The 18,010-nt window shown below is 36.9% G+C and overlaps 1 protein-coding gene across 1 annotated transcript in view; it reads right to left on the bottom strand.

The window, feature by feature from the left end:
* The window catches only part of LOC135465780 (intermembrane lipid transfer protein VPS13A-like), a 94,870-nt gene extending 77,877 nt beyond the window's left edge, over nt 1-16,993 (bottom strand). The window contains 2 exon segments of the mRNA XM_064743121.1: nt 15,620-15,755; nt 16,951-16,993. The gene's annotated coding sequence lies outside the window, so the exon portion shown is untranslated.
* Between the last annotated feature and the right edge of the window lie 1,017 nt (nt 16,994-18,010).

Below are 18,010 nucleotides of genomic sequence, written 5' to 3' on the forward strand. Positions count from 1 at the left end.
ATCTGTCTTACACAGTACTGTGGTAGAAGACATTTAGTATTACTGCTTCATGTCCTGAATTAATAGCTATACTACTACTACTGTAATTCTTCAACCTTTTCGTATGATTGCAATGTGTTTATTCAAGCATATTCTGAAGGCACTATTCTCTGGAGGTTGATAAAATTACACTTTCTGTAAAGCCCTGAAAATGACCAATCCAAGCAATGTAGGTTTGTTTCAGAATCTCCTTAAGAAACCTGCATAAACTGCATTCAAAGTTGCACTTTCATATGCGAAAATGTTGAGGCATTAGAGCGCATGTAATTCAAATAATTTATACAAATGTCTGCATCGAACTTGAAGCATAACACTTGAATTGGTGCAGAGCAGTTTCTCTCTCACACATCCTCATTTCAGCAGCCCACATCTGTCTATGATAGGCCTATACATGTACATGTACCATATACTGTATCTGACCTTAAATTCCATTCATGGCTAAGTAACTCAGAATATCTCATTCCGACAGTTCTGCTGATCTAGCTTTAATAGAGAGGTGTTTTGAGTATTTTGTTTTAGAGGTAGAATGGTATATCCAACTGGAAAAATTAAGTTTCAGCACCACAAGAACTTTTTTAATTTTAATAAATAAATAAAATATGATGTTAGCATGCAAAAACTATATATATATATATATGAAGAAAAATGAACATACTAAAAGGTGATGCAGCAGTCATGATTTTTTTGTACATCACAAATGTTCTGTAGAAGCCTGAAATATCTCATAATAACAAAGAACTTATGTCCATATATTTATGTGCCTGTGAGATTAAAATGTACTAAGGTAGGAGCAATTTGTACCTTGAACATTTACTATTTATTTCATTGGTCCTTCATGCCATATTCAAGGATATTTCACATATTTGATAAGTTAGAGGCCAGCACTATGGTGTGAAAAAAAACAGTGGGGAAGCCATCACCATCTGCAGGTTGTTTTCAGACCTTCCTACATATGACTGCAGAGGAAGACAGCATGAGCCTGACTCAGGCAAAGACTGAGTGAAATGACCTCTTGAGGCTGTATGTGTCAGTAACATGTGACAAGATGGATCAGATGTCTGTTTACATTGTTCGCTTACAACATCCTAGGCTAGCGGTCACAATGAAACAATACATAAAAGAGAAATGACAAATGACACACCAACAACACAACTTGTTTTACAAGTGATGGTACCGTACCTATCTCAATAGGCCTACATACCCACCTGAAGAGGATGTCTGAACACAACAATGGTGTAGATGGCAGGCCCACAACATGGGTCAATATCTCTCACTATGTATATGGAACACTTTGTGATCCAACCTGAACGACCCAGAGCACACACATGCTTTAGCCATATATGAGCTTATATGCTGACCATAAAGATTTACATATAGAGAGAGTATTTCTCTCCAATTGTTTCCCTAGCTGGATCAGCACTACCCATAATTCGCAACAACACTGTGCAGACAACTTAAAGGTTTGGTATGGATTTCTTGTTCTTCTAACTAATCTGAATTCTCAGTAGAGCGGTATTTCTGCCATTCCCATGCACACTGGGATATAAATTAGGACTAATCAAACCAAATATTGTCATTTGTGTTTCATTTCTTATTGACGCAATAAAAATTGTACCTTAACAATTATTACATGGACAAAGCTGTTATCTTCGGTAAAAAGCCAATCCATGGGTTAGACATTAAAATAATCTCCTATACACAGAGAAAGTACTAACAAGGATATTGTCCATAAAAAAAGCCTTATTTAAATTTTATTTTAACGAGTAAACTGTATATGAAATATTGGATTCTATATTGGCCTTTTCTGACCACACTGTGACCAGAGATGTCAACTCACTTTCTTGCCACTTAGTAAGGCTACACTTCTACTGTTAAAATGCACATATAGATATTATGCTATGAACGCATTCATCGAATGGACCTTGACACAAATTATTTCAGTGAAATATTAAAGAAGTGATGTCACCATTACCTAATGGGTTCCAACAAATCATTGTAGAATCTGATGTCTTCAAAGCATTTTTTAATTATACAAGAAAAATTCTAAAAAAAAAAAACAAAAAAAAAAACAGTTATTTTCCAGGACAGTGTTTAATGGACTTTCAATTCACATACTGCATTTTAGATTTTTCTTTGCCATTAAAATTACTTGAAAAAATATGCACTTCCTGATAGCCCTGATTGCTAAATGTCACAGAAACAGTACTGTGTACAGGAGAGCTAGGCCAAAGCTTAAAATGGATTGTATGCTGGGATCTGGGATGCCCATACAATTACTGACATACACTGCACATCTGGTAATTAACCAACAGAAACCCCAAAGGCTCCACAGCTTCCACATGTAGGTCGCAAACTTTTAACATTTACACAAATGTACACGTATATATTCTGATATTATTCTGTTTATGTAACATATGTGTTTGTAATTAGTGACTCATTTAGGACAAGCATACACTGGATATCAACACAGAGGTCATTTTATTCTAGACTGTGTACATATCTTTATACATGCCTCATACACCTGTCCACCAAATGGAGGCTCGTTATTTAGACATCAACAGGATTTTAATGCTAGCAGTTAACTTAACACAAGCGTAAACTGAAGACATCGCCTATACCTATCAACTATAAAGTGAACAAATACACAAGCCTTCCGGGGTAATTAACATTGTCTAACATGTCTGAAAGCTACAAGTACTGTATATGTGTGGAAATCAATATTTCTCCCCCAATTTTAGTAATGAAAGAATATGCATGTAAATCAAGTTATGACTTATAAAGTGTAGTTACAGTGGATCCATTCATGTTAAAATAGTTCTAGACTTGTCAGACTGTTCCTAATATATTAATTCATTCATTCTGACAGTCCTGTGAATTAGGCTATGTTGAGACAAATACATGTACATGATCAATATAAATATAATCCTGATAGATCAGTTCTAATTTTAAAAAATGCATTTCTTCATCTGGCTGAACTGCTTGGGTTTTAATGTTGTAGTTAATAAAATATCACTTATAAGATGGATAGTCTGATGAATGGGGAAACTATAGCTTACAAAATTATAGTTTCTCAAATTAATCAAAAGCAATCAGCTTGTATTCAAGCTAAAATAATACCACTACTTTTTCCCATTTGAGTTAGAACATTCAAAGCCGCCCATGTACATTGTCTGTAATTGCATACAAATTGTCGAGACTCAGGCAAAAAACATAATCTTAAATTGTTTATATGAAAAAACAACATAAATGGCTTATTTAGATGAAATCTTTTGATATGGAACCAAACGATGTGGCCTTCTTTACTGCTGATTCTCATACTGAACTGAATGAATGACTCTTTAACCTTCAGTCCCTTTTTTCTTTTCCACTTGCACTATTCAACCCCACCTACACAGTCAACTATATTTAACAATAAGATGTTTAAGAAAAGAAACTTGCAAATAACATGTTTCTTTAACCTTTAAGACTTTCATGAAGTTAGTCACATTTGTCAAATATATAAGGAGAAACACTAAGAGAGAAGGACTTGCATAAAAATAACATACAGGCTGCTCTGAAGTTGATAAACACTTACCCCTAGATCATTTTATGGGGGACTGGTCATGCAGGAGCCATGAAACTGGCAGAATTCTACACAGGAAAGAAATTCCAAAAACTAACCAATAACTAAGTTACAAAAATAGATGTACATTGCGGCGCCACAAAAACCACACGCACAAGTTGGTGATATCTATAATATTGATTCTGATGTCAACATATATATATATACTTCACATAGAGGTCATTTATCTCTGTGCACACAAAAATATAACGGCAGACCTATGCATGACTATACATAAATATCCTATGCATGTAGATGACAACACATTTAGCTGGTATGCTCTGGTAGCCTAAGATACAACCTTATTTCATAGTAATCTGAATCTTGTTGGCAAATATGACATAATCCCCTGATCAATGTAGGCCTGCATATAAATGCTACATACAATAACACGCACATACATCACGCACTGACATCATGTAGGAAGGAAAAAAAAAAGAGAATATATCAAGAGAAATGTGCTCTTAATTTATCTGGCATTTCACTACTACATTACCTCCCTTTATATTAATCCCATCAGTCAACAATACTAACAGTAAACCTCTAAAATCATATAAAGTCTGAATAAAACAACCTCTGCGTCAGCATTTTTCTCGTCGACAGAGTGACAAGGTCATTAATCTGTTAAGCCTTTCAACATAAATCCAGTATGTGCCGCCACAACGAAATAATAATACTCAAAAGAATACATTTTTCATACACTGACTGTTTTTTGGCAATGTCTTGCAGTCAACTCAAGATTATAGATTCATAAAAGCCATATTGTTCTGGTCCTGTGTGAGCTTCTACATGTACATGTATGTCCAAACATGCAATCAAGATCAAAAGTATTAATGAAATACTGTTACATCATCAGTCTGAAGAACATGAGCTGGAATGACATCATTTCTGTCCCATGCTTAGTCAGGTTGAAATGTGCAGTTAAACACACACACACACACACACACACACACCTGCACAGGCATTTCTCACGTGTTGTATCTGGACATTGTCTAAGTTCTGCACATTTATAATCCCAGCTTGCTTTTCAAATGTCCAACCTCCACTACACTACCATGCACAAACAGCCAAGTTAAACTTACTTGACACCAGATCTCCACGGATTGCTCAAATCTGGGACTAAATTAATTGTAAATAATCATCCAGGTTTCACACTAGCCTCCTCCGGTTCAATTCTCTGTACAAAGAACACAGTGCACACAGACTTAAGTGCAGGTCTTTCTTTCTTATCATCACTTGTAATTTACTTTAAATCTCCAGCCCTTTCAACCTCTAAAGCACTTTTTCCCGAGGAATTTATGCATATAATTTGTTTGTGTCAATAAATATGCAAACATCATAAAACTGGGCTAATTATTTCTCAACACCCTATAAGCTCTTTCATAACGTTTCAAAATATTGGTCGCAAAGGCGCCTGAAAGGGTTGAAGAATCAAGGAATATGAGACATCTAGCCTTATCATTTTCAAGTTATAAACAGGATATAAGTTGTAATTTTAAGCAGATACACTTTCACATGTATGCCCTATAATTCTTTTCTCTTTTTTACCCAAAACTCCGTCGCTGTAGCAACAATCTGGTTTATCATCTGGGTGGATACGCTTAAGCAATTTAGGGAAACAGGGAAATCTAACACACTTTTCCTGGTTCTGATAACTGCCAATTCTCTAAAGTCCAGGACAGCAGGAGCTGGGTGTGAAATTGCATGAGGGCTGGATCTCCATATGCTCCATATATGAACCTACTTTCATCTAAAAAAACAACCAGTAATAAAGTACTGCTAAATCCAACACGAGTTCATGAATTTTCTCACAAGCTATTCACCCTGCTTCAAGGCCTGTAGAACAGAGAGGTAACAATGACTACTTTGTGAAAAATCAAGTGAAATCTTTTTACTATCATCGTTACTTATAAAGCCAGATGTAGGCAGTTAATGTAGCTGAATAGCTGTCTGATTGCTATGCTTGTGGTCAGAAAAGACCAAGTAAATCAATAGCACAATCAAACCTATGCTATACACAAGGCATGGCAGGCAACCTGTCTGAGTAACATATCATTAATTAAACCATACATTTTCAAAATTAGCTGTACTTTTCAGCCCACATTTTAAGTGGCTTTCAGATAAAAAACAACTTATAAATACACATATGAATATAAATTAAGGTATAAAATCCTGTATTTTGCCACAGAAATGGTGAACTTTAAGGTAGATTAATTTGAGATGCTGTGATCATGTAAGATACCATTTTAGTACACAGAGTAAATACACATGTAGAGGCTTACATTAATACTACCTGTCCTAAATAAGTCGATAATCTTCGAATATGAAGGACACATTCCAAGATGGTTACATGTGACATGCTGAGCCAATGTATATGGCATGATAAGTGTCGGAAGGCTGGATGATGGAGCCATTTTTGGTGGGTTGTAATATTATAAATACATGAATATTGATCCCCTAACCTTGATACAGCAATCATCTGTGCGACATGCGATCAGGATTGCCCTATGATCGACTAACAACATGATCATTAGCATCCGATCATCAAGCACAAGATGGATGTAACATTAAAAATGGTATGCACTACATGTGCATGAATGTGAGTATATCAACCAATACAAACAGACGATCAACAGTGTGAATGAGAATCGCTATATACATGTAGTGTTAACATTGCTCATCTTGCAACGATCAACAGTGTGAATGAGAATCACTATATACATGTAGTGTTAACACTGCTGATCTTGCAACGATCAACAGTGTGAATGAGAATCGCTATATACATGTAGTGTTAAACATTGCTGATCTTGCAAAAACAAAGGTAACAAATTCTGACATAATGAAAACACTATAAACCAGACCTGCTGTATTACCTACAGTAGTACATATATACATTATGAAGACAATGTACCACTGTGAGATCATTTTGTACAAATATGCAAATAATAACAACACAGTTAACAATAATTGCATTAGGGCTGTGAAGGACGGCGCTATTTTGTATACCAAGGAATGATTACCTTACAATTGCACGTAGCCTTTCAGATGAGCAATAAAGGCAATCACTTGGCGATTAATTACAGATTACCTAAATCAATCAGGTCACAATACTCCTTAAATGGTCATATATGTTTAACTGTTATATGGTGCCTCTGCATATAATACACCGGAATGAAATAATAATTGCCATAAACAAAAGTGCTGTACCAACCTAAAGACAATATGGGCAACTGTTTCTCTGCTAGAAACTCACTACTGGCGGCCGACCATGATCGGGTGCACAGCTCCGGGTCACACAGGATTAAACTGTCCTGTCTGGCTGACACGGAGCGTCCGTCCGTGTGGGGCAAGGATTCAGCTGGTGTAATGGTCACGACATGGAACCGTCCACACTGTTCACACGCCGGCAGTGGCTACACAGCACTCCAAGGATTTGCAATGGCACGGTACAGCTGCCCAGAAGCACAGGGCTGGCTAATGTATGATCACTAATCTTCTATCACCGGCCTAGCCAGGCTACATAATGCATTAGAATGCTCATGGTGCCTGGTCACATGATCACTTTAGCATTATGTTAAGACAGCCTAGGAAATCAATAAGCTGGAAGCCTGGGGAAGAAAGTGGGGGAGTTATTGCCCATGACAGCTAACTCTTCATACTGACCCTATGAAGGCAGAAAGACAACCAAGTGACTGGCAGATGTACTGATACTAGCACGGCTTCTGATACTATGACAACCATTTCTCTTACAGTAACAAGTTCGTTATTATTTATATCAGACAATTGCATTCCGAAACCAGGCTGGTAGAGTCTAAAGATAAATGCAAATGGTAGCATATATACATACAGCACTGTGTGGCTTTACACATGCAATAACTGAAGAGCCATTCACCAATTTTATATACAGGTACCAGCCATTTTATAATTTTTATGCATGTCGTGTAAACAGCAGATGTGGAGCAGTTATGAAACTGTTAGTAATTAAGATGTCCGGAAATCACTGACCAATGCTTCATTCATCAAAATCATTAGTACCTAGTTACTTCACTTTTACTCTTCACAGCCACAAAATCAATACAGCAATGTCACCCTGACTGTGGCTCTAATGGGTGAACTACAAATGTCAACATTCACTAGCTAGTTTAATGCTTTTATTCAGTTTCTTGATGACGTCATGTCCAAAGAATTCCTACCACAGACGGAAAATAAGCTTGAAATATAGGGGTTATTGACATAACTGACATAAAATGTGACTCAAAAATGATAAAACAAATTTCAGTTTTTGCACAAGACTAACTTCATTTCCCTTTACACTATAATCTTGTTCTGTTGTAGGGCATAAAGTTACTTGAGCTGTATAAAAATATTAATCTTTTTTTGACATATCTGTTTAGTTCATATTCACATGCACTGTTTTTTCATTTAGCAATGTTTTAAAAACCAGTTACCATGATAACCTTTATGAATAATTATCATCAAAGTAAAGCTAACACTGATGTAATCTAAGAAAAGAATCAACAGGTTTGTACAAACTTCTGTTTGTTGATAGGTCACGAATTTGAATCACCTTAGCAATATTTCAGCTAGAATATTCGAATTAAAATATAACAAGAAAGTATTTTCTGACACAGATTTATCAAAACGAATAGGCTGCTCATATGGAATTCTAATCTTATAGATTAGATTTAAGCTTCATTCCACTGATTATAGCACTATTTCAACCACTTGACACCACCACTGTTGACAGTTCACACTCACAATGATCAAGTGCAAGTGTTCACTTGCTACAGTGTATAGAGATTCTACAACCAGCATCTAAATTTGAGCATGTTTAAATTGTAAAAGAAATTTACACATTTTTTAATAATATTCACACATGAAAAATATTAGGACAGCTTTGCAATTGTGACATCAAGTACAGGGAAGAACCAAAGAACATTATGGATCAGAATGTGTTGTGTTAAACCCATTCAGGATCAGGGCTAATTTGACAAAAATTTACTTATTTGAATGGAGTTTTAAGCCATACTCAACAATATTTCACTAAGCGACCAGCATTACGGTGGGAGGAAAATGGGCAGGAACCAGGGGAACCCACAACCATCCACAGGTTGCTGGCAGACCTTCTGAAGTATGGTTGTGTCCAGCGTATGAGCTATCTGTGTTAGATGTCTCAGAATATCACATCTGGTGTGTATTTTCATCTTACATGAAGTACCAGACTAAAGCTGACCAGGCTTCCCATTTTGGTGTTCTGATGCAGGACAGTCTAATGGGTTCTAATTTGTGCAATCTTACATTACCAATTAGGCATTAACTATATGCTTGTTAAGCTGTGTAATATACAGCCATGCCTGATTATCTGATAGCATCATAGCAGTGCACACCACACATTTATACTGAAAATATCTAAAAGACTATCAGGAGAAGGTCATGGCCTCATGGGTCATCATGCGGTGCATGACTTTCAATTGGTATCTCTCCTCAGATCTGGAAACTCAGTCCCTATCTCCCATGGGAAATTTTCATGATTCCCCTGCTACTTCAGTCCTTGGTGACAAGAAGCAGCCATTGGCAATCTGGTGTGGTGTACATTAACCTTATATAAAGTTCACTGTAGACTGCTTGCACTTGTGGACAGGCTCACCAGTAACTTTCTAGTGTAATGTTTCTGTTTGCTCTAGTTACCCGCAGCAATAAAACACACCACAGGACATCATGTTATAAGTGAGAAACTGTCAAAGAATGGTGTGAAAAACAACAATCAACCTGTGTATTCTTTTTCAAGATTGTCCAGTTTTGATACACTCTGTGAAGAGTGGAATTTATATTCCCACCTTCAAAAGACTGACGCCTTTCCTTGTATGATCACCGTGGAACAACACGGCATATGTTTTGTCAACTTTTGGGTCCTAATGGAGCCACTGACCATCCAGACCACACACATGCACTATACAAACACACACGCACATCATCATGTCCGAAAGCACCCATTTTTTTCTCTCGATGTTCGTTGTGAAAAGCTAGTTCTTCATTGATTAGACGTCACTCTGCCCAGTGACAGCAACCTCAACTTTTAAATATCCAATTATTTTTCTTTTCATGATCTTTCCTTAATTTATGGACCTGCTGTTGGAACATCCTGAAAAGACTAATAATGCATGAATGGTAGATTTTTAAATGAAATAGTCCTGTAATAAGTAATTATTACATGTATTATTATTATTATTATAGGGGCTTCCGTGGCTCAGTTGGTTAGTGCGCTAGCGCAGCATAATGATCCCTTACCAATGCAGTCGCTGTGAGTTAAAGTCCAGCTCATGCTGGCTTCCTCCCTGGCCGTATGTGGGAAGGTCTGCCACCACCCTGCGGATGGTTGTGTGTTTCCCCTGGGCTTTGCCCGGTTTCCACCCACCATAATGCTGGTCACCATCGTCTAAGTGAAATATTCTTGAGTATGGTGTAAAACACCAATCAAATAAATAAATAAATAAATTATTATTATTATATGTATTATTACTGTTTAATTCTTTTCTTTTTATGGATGCAGACTTGGATCGCAATTTTGTCTAAAAGGGAAAACAAAACAAAGGGAAATCCTTGCCAAAGTCACTATTGCCAGCAACAACATCAGCACCAGCCCTAACATCTCAACTTGTAGCTGCTGAGGAGAAGAAGGAAAATCTTGAAAAAGTGCGCCAGGAAAAGATCAGATGCAGGGAAACAATATAAGGTCAAAAAAAAGAAGGCAATACAGGTCTTAGACAATCTTTTGGAGAGAACTGAACGCAGAGGGTCAGACCAGCAAGTTCAACTATGGAGACACAGTGAAGATGAGTCGGAAATTCCTCCAGTCAATGAGAAGGGCTACCCAACTGTTGCCCAAAAACAGCCTCCCAAGCAGCTCGTCACATGTGGGAATTATTTGAGGCTAGAGAAAAAGCTCAAGACCCTTGAACTTGAACAGACCAAGGCTGCAATTGCCATCCAAAAAACCAAAACCAATGGTTTGTGCAGCACATAGTTTTCAAGGAGATACTGCATGCATTCAGCAATCACAACACCTACTAAATGACAAAGTTACATCAATACATGAAGAGGTCTTATTCTATTCATGAGTAAATAATTCTGTAGAAAATGCAGGTCTGTGACGCGTTATATCGTGAAGTTTGTTGGGTGCCTGGAAAGGTTCTGTGGTTAATTCCTCCTAGCAGTGACCATTTTCCTCAACGATAAACCATAACACAGCACTGTACATAAACTGTACTATTGTGTCATAATGTAGGATAAATAGGAAGAAAATACTGTACTTACCAAACTTTCTGCATGAAAGCTTTGTTGTATTTACATGAACTATATTTCTAACAAAACAAATACTTAGTTGATTGTTAAAACAAGAAAAGCTGAAATGTTCTTATTTAAATCAATGTATTTACGTTACATCGTAACATCGCACTTCATTGCTGATAACAGCTCAGCTGTCTGATGAGTGTAGATGTGCCAGTAAGATGGTCATGGCAGTGTGTAGGCCGAAGCTGGGGCGTGTGGATAAAGACGATGTTGTCAAGTATCAAGTAAGGATTTATTACTTGCAATTAGGATACTGATCATCAAAATAAAATTAATACTGAAAGTTTTTCATGAACACAACAAACTTATTCTGATCTTCAGTGGTCAGTTTCAATGAAAACTATTGTAAAATTCACTCTCCATCAAACTGTATTCAAGGTACAATAACAGTTGTGGGGCAGGTTTCGTCTGCTACTCATATTAATAGATCTGAAATATAATTAAAACATGACTGTCCTTGTGTGTTCAGATGAAAGAACTTGCACCAGGAGCAGGTATTTTCCAGTATGAGGAAATGCTTATTACAGCTCTCAAGAAGTGTTAGGCGGGCAACAAAATCATGGAAAGTTCAGCAAAGAAAACTTCAAAAAGGGACGGGGGCCAGAAGCCAGGTATTTACTGAGACTGCTGTTTACAAAACAGTAGCTGGAGAATGGGACCTTGTCAAAGACGTCTAAATATTTCCAACAACTGGACAACACAATTATATGTGTAATCCAAGGTGAAAACATATAAAGTGATGAGTTTGCAGTTAAAACTGGTTCTATGTCTTGTGCATGGTAATAACATACATGTTCAGTGATTCAGCTAATAATACATAATTGAAAGAGTTTTTATTTTGTGTAATATTTACCATCTTGTAACTACAATATCCATTCGCATGTATTTCTTGTAAGCACTTGTGATTTTTTCGTAAATGACTGCTGATTGGAATAAACTATAGCAACAAGCCATAAATGCCACTGGCCCAGCTTAGTATCTAAGGCTGGCTGCTCTGATAGATCATGAAGTCCTCCCTTTACTGATATTTGTACTCACTAAGACAGAAAAGCTTATGTGCACTAATTAATACACGTAACTATGTTACAAAAACTACTATGTACAAAAATACTTTGTTTCTTGAATCCTGTTAAGACTTGATTTGTACAGTGTGTTTATGGGACATAATATACTTATTTCCTTTTATTGGTTCTATTGGCTTGCAAATTGCAACTCCTGTGATGTATATGTTGTTTTGTAGCTTTTTGTTGCAAGAACTCAGACTCCTGTTTTCCAGCATCAACCAACCTATGCACAGCAAGCTATCATCAGTGCTCTGGAAGAATAAGAACCAAAAAGTTCCAACAGTTGACTAAAGGTATGCAGTCAAGAAGATATTTAACAGCAAGTACTGACATCTGTCAGTAAGTGTTTGTTTAATATGTGTGTACCAACTTGAAGAATGTTATGTTTTAAAATTTTGATTATCACTTTTGAAAGTCAACATAATAATACAGCCTGCTGAAATTTAGTTTATATAAACTGATGGACAAGAGAAACTTTACAAAAAGTTCAAATCAATTTATTTTGCCAAAGCAAAAAACAGGATGACTGAAGTTTAATATATTGAAAAGACCAATGACTTTAGATATTGAAAGTCTTGAGTAAGAACAGACAAAGCAGCCCTCAAATCATTTTACAAGTGAACAAACAGAACAGGGGTAGAAAAATAGCCATTCCATCGTCGTTAATAATGGGCAGGGTATACAAAAGTTGATTATTTTTAAAATAAGTCAATATCAAAACCAATCGCTTGTGGCCACCCTTTGATTCAATGCGTGCAAAAACTCTCCGACTCTCGTCTGATGAGATGACAAGTGGGATCTGGTGCCATTCATCTTGGAGAGCAAACGCTAGTTCTTGTCGGTTGGCTACAAAGTGTGGCCATTACTCGACGACCCATGATATCCCAAAGGTGTTCTATTGACATATCTGGGGAACGTGCAGGCCACGGCACGATGTCGACGTTTTTGGCGTCCAGGAAGTTCTGCACAACTCAAACTGTACGAGGTCTGGCGTTGTCAAGCTGGTACACGACACGATGTGGCTGCTGTTGAAAGAATGGCAAGACAACAGGATGCAGAATTTCATCCATGTAGCGTTGAGTTGTTAGGTTCCCGTAGATGATGACCAGTGGTGTCCATTCCTCTCCACAAATCCCACCCGACGCCATCACGCTGCTGCCGCCAACAAACGGCACCATCTCCTGGACGCATGATGACGCCGTTTGTTCCCTCTTTGATGGTAAACTCAGTGTCTGCCATCGGCTCGGAACAGGCAGAAGCGACTTTCATCCATGAAAACAATCACGTTGCTGCCAACAATGTACAATTCAAGCCCATCGCAATGTTCAGCTGTCAACAACTCCCCTCTGAATGGGAAATTCCGCCCTAATTCCGTCTGAGTCTCCTGGACACGATTTACTGATTGACCCGGTGACCTAAAGCACTGATTGACGATGACGTCATTGTCAGGAAGCAGTTCCTCAGGTGTGAGGTGCGCAGGTATCCGTCTTCTCTGGGTGTAGTTACCCTAGGCCTGCCTGTTCTTGGCCTGTCCGATGTCTGCCCTGTCTGTCTGTAATATTGCATCAAGTTTGACAGTTATATGAGAGCAGCCGAAGGTCCATGCAAGGTGGGCATGGTCGCTCCCATGGATACCATACCCAGGGCCCTCTGGCCTTGTTCTGGGGTCAATCGAGGCATTACTTTGATGGTTTTTAGTCAGTATGCGAGTCCAGCACACTGTGTAATGTTATTATACACTTATTACATGTGCAGTTGCGGTCATCCATGGGTCACATGATAATTTTCTTCGTTGTCTCAAAACAAATTCGTGTGGGCATATATGATGCTTGTCGCACATGGGAACGTGCTTCGTACAATGTTTTCCTACAATAATTTGGTATTAATCTGCTGAAAAGGCTGGTTAAATTTAACTCACAGAGTTGTTAAGTTTCTTTGGGCCGTCAGTTTAGTATGCAATGTCAAATTAGTGTTAACTTTTAGGTGAATATAGCCCATTTAAAATTTTAACATCTATATAGTTTCTAATGGAAAGACCCCCTCCCTATAATAATTCAAAACTGTCGGGGAAATTTTCTTCTTCTGTTCCGTTTGACATGGACAGATTGACAGGATAAAATGTATTGTGATCATTTGAAACAATGTTCAATAAATGCGAATTAACCTTTTGTTCTTATTTATGTGCCAGATAATGAAATCCACTCAACATATCTGACTTGCCAGAAGTATAAAGCTCCATTACTTATTTTCACCCACCAGTTCATATATTTTTATTGGACATTTATGCATTTTTGTGATATTGTTATTAACTTATCACTTATATGCTCATGTCTTATAAACTTTGTTTTTATTTAAATTTATGGCAAGGAAAAGTATAATTTTTGCTTATGAATATGGAACGTGACAAATAAACTTTAATAGTGTATTTTAACATCAATACCTAGTCATAACTTGGTCAACATATCACGTCTTGAATATAGAGGCTATGTTCCTGCCCTATACGAATGCAATTAAATGCATGAATACAGTTCGCTGTTTGTTGAGCTACGTATCCATTTTTGTATGCAAACATTATCCATATAGTGCCCACATGCTTTAACAGTTAGCATTTAACTGTTGCAGTCATTATAGTGTAGCTTATAAATTTATTCAAATAAGGTGTTACATTGTGATTTATCGAGTTAGTGCTTCAGTAACACTTAAATTCTGTGTACACAACACCATAAAACCGTTATGCTTAAGTGAAACATTCTTAAGTATGGCATAAGACACCAACCAAATACATGTAAATAAAAACTGTTACAATTTTGTAATGTATGTTACATGCATGTAACACACATTACTCTGCTAACTAACATCCCATGTTACATGCATGTAACATGTTTATATACCAAACAGAAAATGGTGATACTGATGTACATATTCTATATGGTCCATAACTGTAAGTATCTTTTGTTTCGCCATTTATATACCACAAAGACCTCTAAAGTTAATGTCACTATTGATTGTTAATTTATATTTAAATTTCAATAAATATCTGTACTGAAATCCTGTAGTTTGTTCTATGTACAACATTCTTTTGAACTCATTTTAACACTCTTTGGAAGCTTTTACTACACTCCCTCAAAACTCTTTTGAAACTCTTCTGGGACCTGTACAATGCTTTTTTGAAACTCCTTCTATCGCAGACTGCTCTTTCAAAGCTGTCACAAAGCAAGAAAAGAACAGTTCAAGAGTATTAAAAGAGCCTTCATTTGCATATTTGGAACAAGCCCTTTCAGTGCTTTTTCAACACTCTTTCTATGCTCCCTGCATACTGTTGACCTATATTTATGAGAAATACGGAAACAGCTTTCCAAACTTTTTTGACATCTTTCTAGAACATTTTTTCAAAGCTATTCTTAAGACTATTTCCTACTCCTGTAGGGCGAGGGCCTTTGCAGAGAAAAGCAACATGCTTTTTGTTTTGTATAATACTGCTAAATCTTAAATTTGGCTAAAGTACTGGCACACTATATCAAAATGATCAATGCAGTAATTTTGGCATGTAAACTAAAACATTTACCTTCAAATGGAACCCATGCATAAATGGACTAAGCTGGATCGTGTCTCTATAATTTCAATATGCTCCTCTTTGATACTGTACATTTTGAACAAACCTCAATGTGTTTCATTCAAGCCATTATCTTGTGCCATCAGTCCTGTGAAATACAGAAGAAAGCTCCATTAATTAACACATAATCTCATTTAATTAACCATTACAAGCACTAAATTTTGGACAAAGGCTATAGCCTTGCTAATCTGGGTTAGCACATAAACTGGTAATGATCAGTATTGAATTTAGCAATACACATTTCTGTACATATACAGAGGAAAGCCCTATACCCTTCAATATAAGCCTGCCAGTGCCAAGGGTAACGCACAGCACCTGTCACATAGACTACCTCATGGGCAATTTCACTAAAAATAACACTTCGAACCCTACTTTACATTTGGTATACACTGATTTACTGAGTCAACGAATGTGTAGTTATTTCACAGTCAGCATCGCTCAACCATCTTTTTACGGTAATCCAGCCAATTAAACTAAGCCAGTCAAACCAACATCTGCCACATTTTGAATTCGAACATGGCCAATGAAATTGTCTGCCTGGCAGTCTATGTGGCCAATGCTGGACGCTACATTATCGTACCTAGTGTCCACGCCCGCTGAACCAACAGCTGACTTGTCACACATATCCGGTGACCACAAACTATTTCACCTAAATGACCTCGAATTTTGCCCACAAAAGTTCATTTTTAAAGGCAAATAAATGTCAAAAAATACATGTATTATTTTGGGTGCTACAACTAACAATTTTCCAGTAGAATATCATCCCATGTTCCATGCAAACCTCAAAACACCTTTTTAAACTCAATAAAACTCTTAGAATCAAGAAAAATGGGCAAATTTAGTCATGGGCAAAGTTTATGGTCATTTAGGGTAGTTCAACACCCTCTGCTGATAATGACCTCATGGTCTCAAAACCTGCTAAGGTGAGTGTGATGATGTAGTGGTTTGGCACTGAGGATCTCCATCATGTTTTGTAGAGTATCTATACATACAACACATGGACACAAACACCCACCCCAACACAAGTACAAATCAAGACACCACCCACTGCATTTGCAAGGGGGCATATCAAATACTTTAAGTTTACAATGCACTTTGCCGAATATCATAATTTACAATTTATGTATTTTAGATACATGTACGTTTCCGGGATACTTGGGATACAATGTGAGATAGCCAAGGACAATCAAAAAGGTTTAGCCCAATTGACATGAGCACAGACTTGTAATTTTCTTCACACCAGTTCACCAGCACCACTGCAGTTTACAGTGTAAAGAACTTACATTGACAGTTCGCCTGCAAATCTTGTTTCAGTTTTTGTTATTCTTGGTACTTAATCATACCTCCGCCCCTAGAGAACTCCAATTTTAGGCTTGACGGATGGAAAGGTGTTTCTCAAAGTTTCTGTGCCTGGTTAATTGCGCTTTTTAAGAGTTTGCCGATAAAGCAAGAATGCACGGACAGAAAAAGTAACACTGATTTTAAAAAAAAATGATATACTAACTGTATGGTATTCAGAAAAAGACTATATCTCTACATTCTATCTTCCACCTTAACCCGTGTTATACAACATGCACTGCCACATAGGCCCTACCCGTACTTGTTCCACACTAATACTGCTAAGTCTGGAAATCTACTGAAAGTATATAGTTTTAGGGCTATCAAAGTAGCTTTAAAATTTAATTCAGATACAGTTACTTACCAAAAGGGAATACATGAAGGTCTACTGTTTCTTTCATTTTTTATTTCATACTAAAGTTTGCAGGTACATGTAGGCATATTCATATTTAAGTTTTTTAGCTCTTTTTAAAAAGTAATACTAAAGTGGCATAAGGTAAAGTATATGTTAGATTAAAGGTTTGATAGCTTATAATTTTTAAATTGAAAACTGAAAACATCAGCTTCGCAAAACGTGATATTTCTGACATCTTAACCTGTAAAAACATATGTGTAATGACAAACTTACAAAAACAAGCAAAGAATTTATTTATTTGATTGGTGTTATGTCACATACTCAAGAAAATTTCCCTTATACAACAGTATTATGGTGGGTTTTGGCAGGAGGCTGGCAGACTTTCCCACATACGGCCAGAGAGAAAGACAGAGTGAGCTGGACTTGAGGGAGACTCCTGGGTAATTATTCTGCACTAGTGCGCTAACCAACTGATCCACGGAGGCCCCCACAAACAAAGAAGTAAAAAATAAAATGTCAGTATGAAAAATAGTTATTATGATCAAATCACATGTGCCATATCTCTAAAATGAAAAAATTACTAAATAACAAAGCTTCATGAGCGAGCAAATGTCAGTTAATCCACACCGGGTATTGTACACTTTCATGTT

This window comes from Liolophura sinensis, chromosome 1 (genome assembly GCF_032854445.1).
Source record: "Liolophura sinensis isolate JHLJ2023 chromosome 1, CUHK_Ljap_v2, whole genome shotgun sequence".
NCBI lineage: Eukaryota > Metazoa > Mollusca > Polyplacophora > Chitonida > Chitonidae > Liolophura > Liolophura sinensis.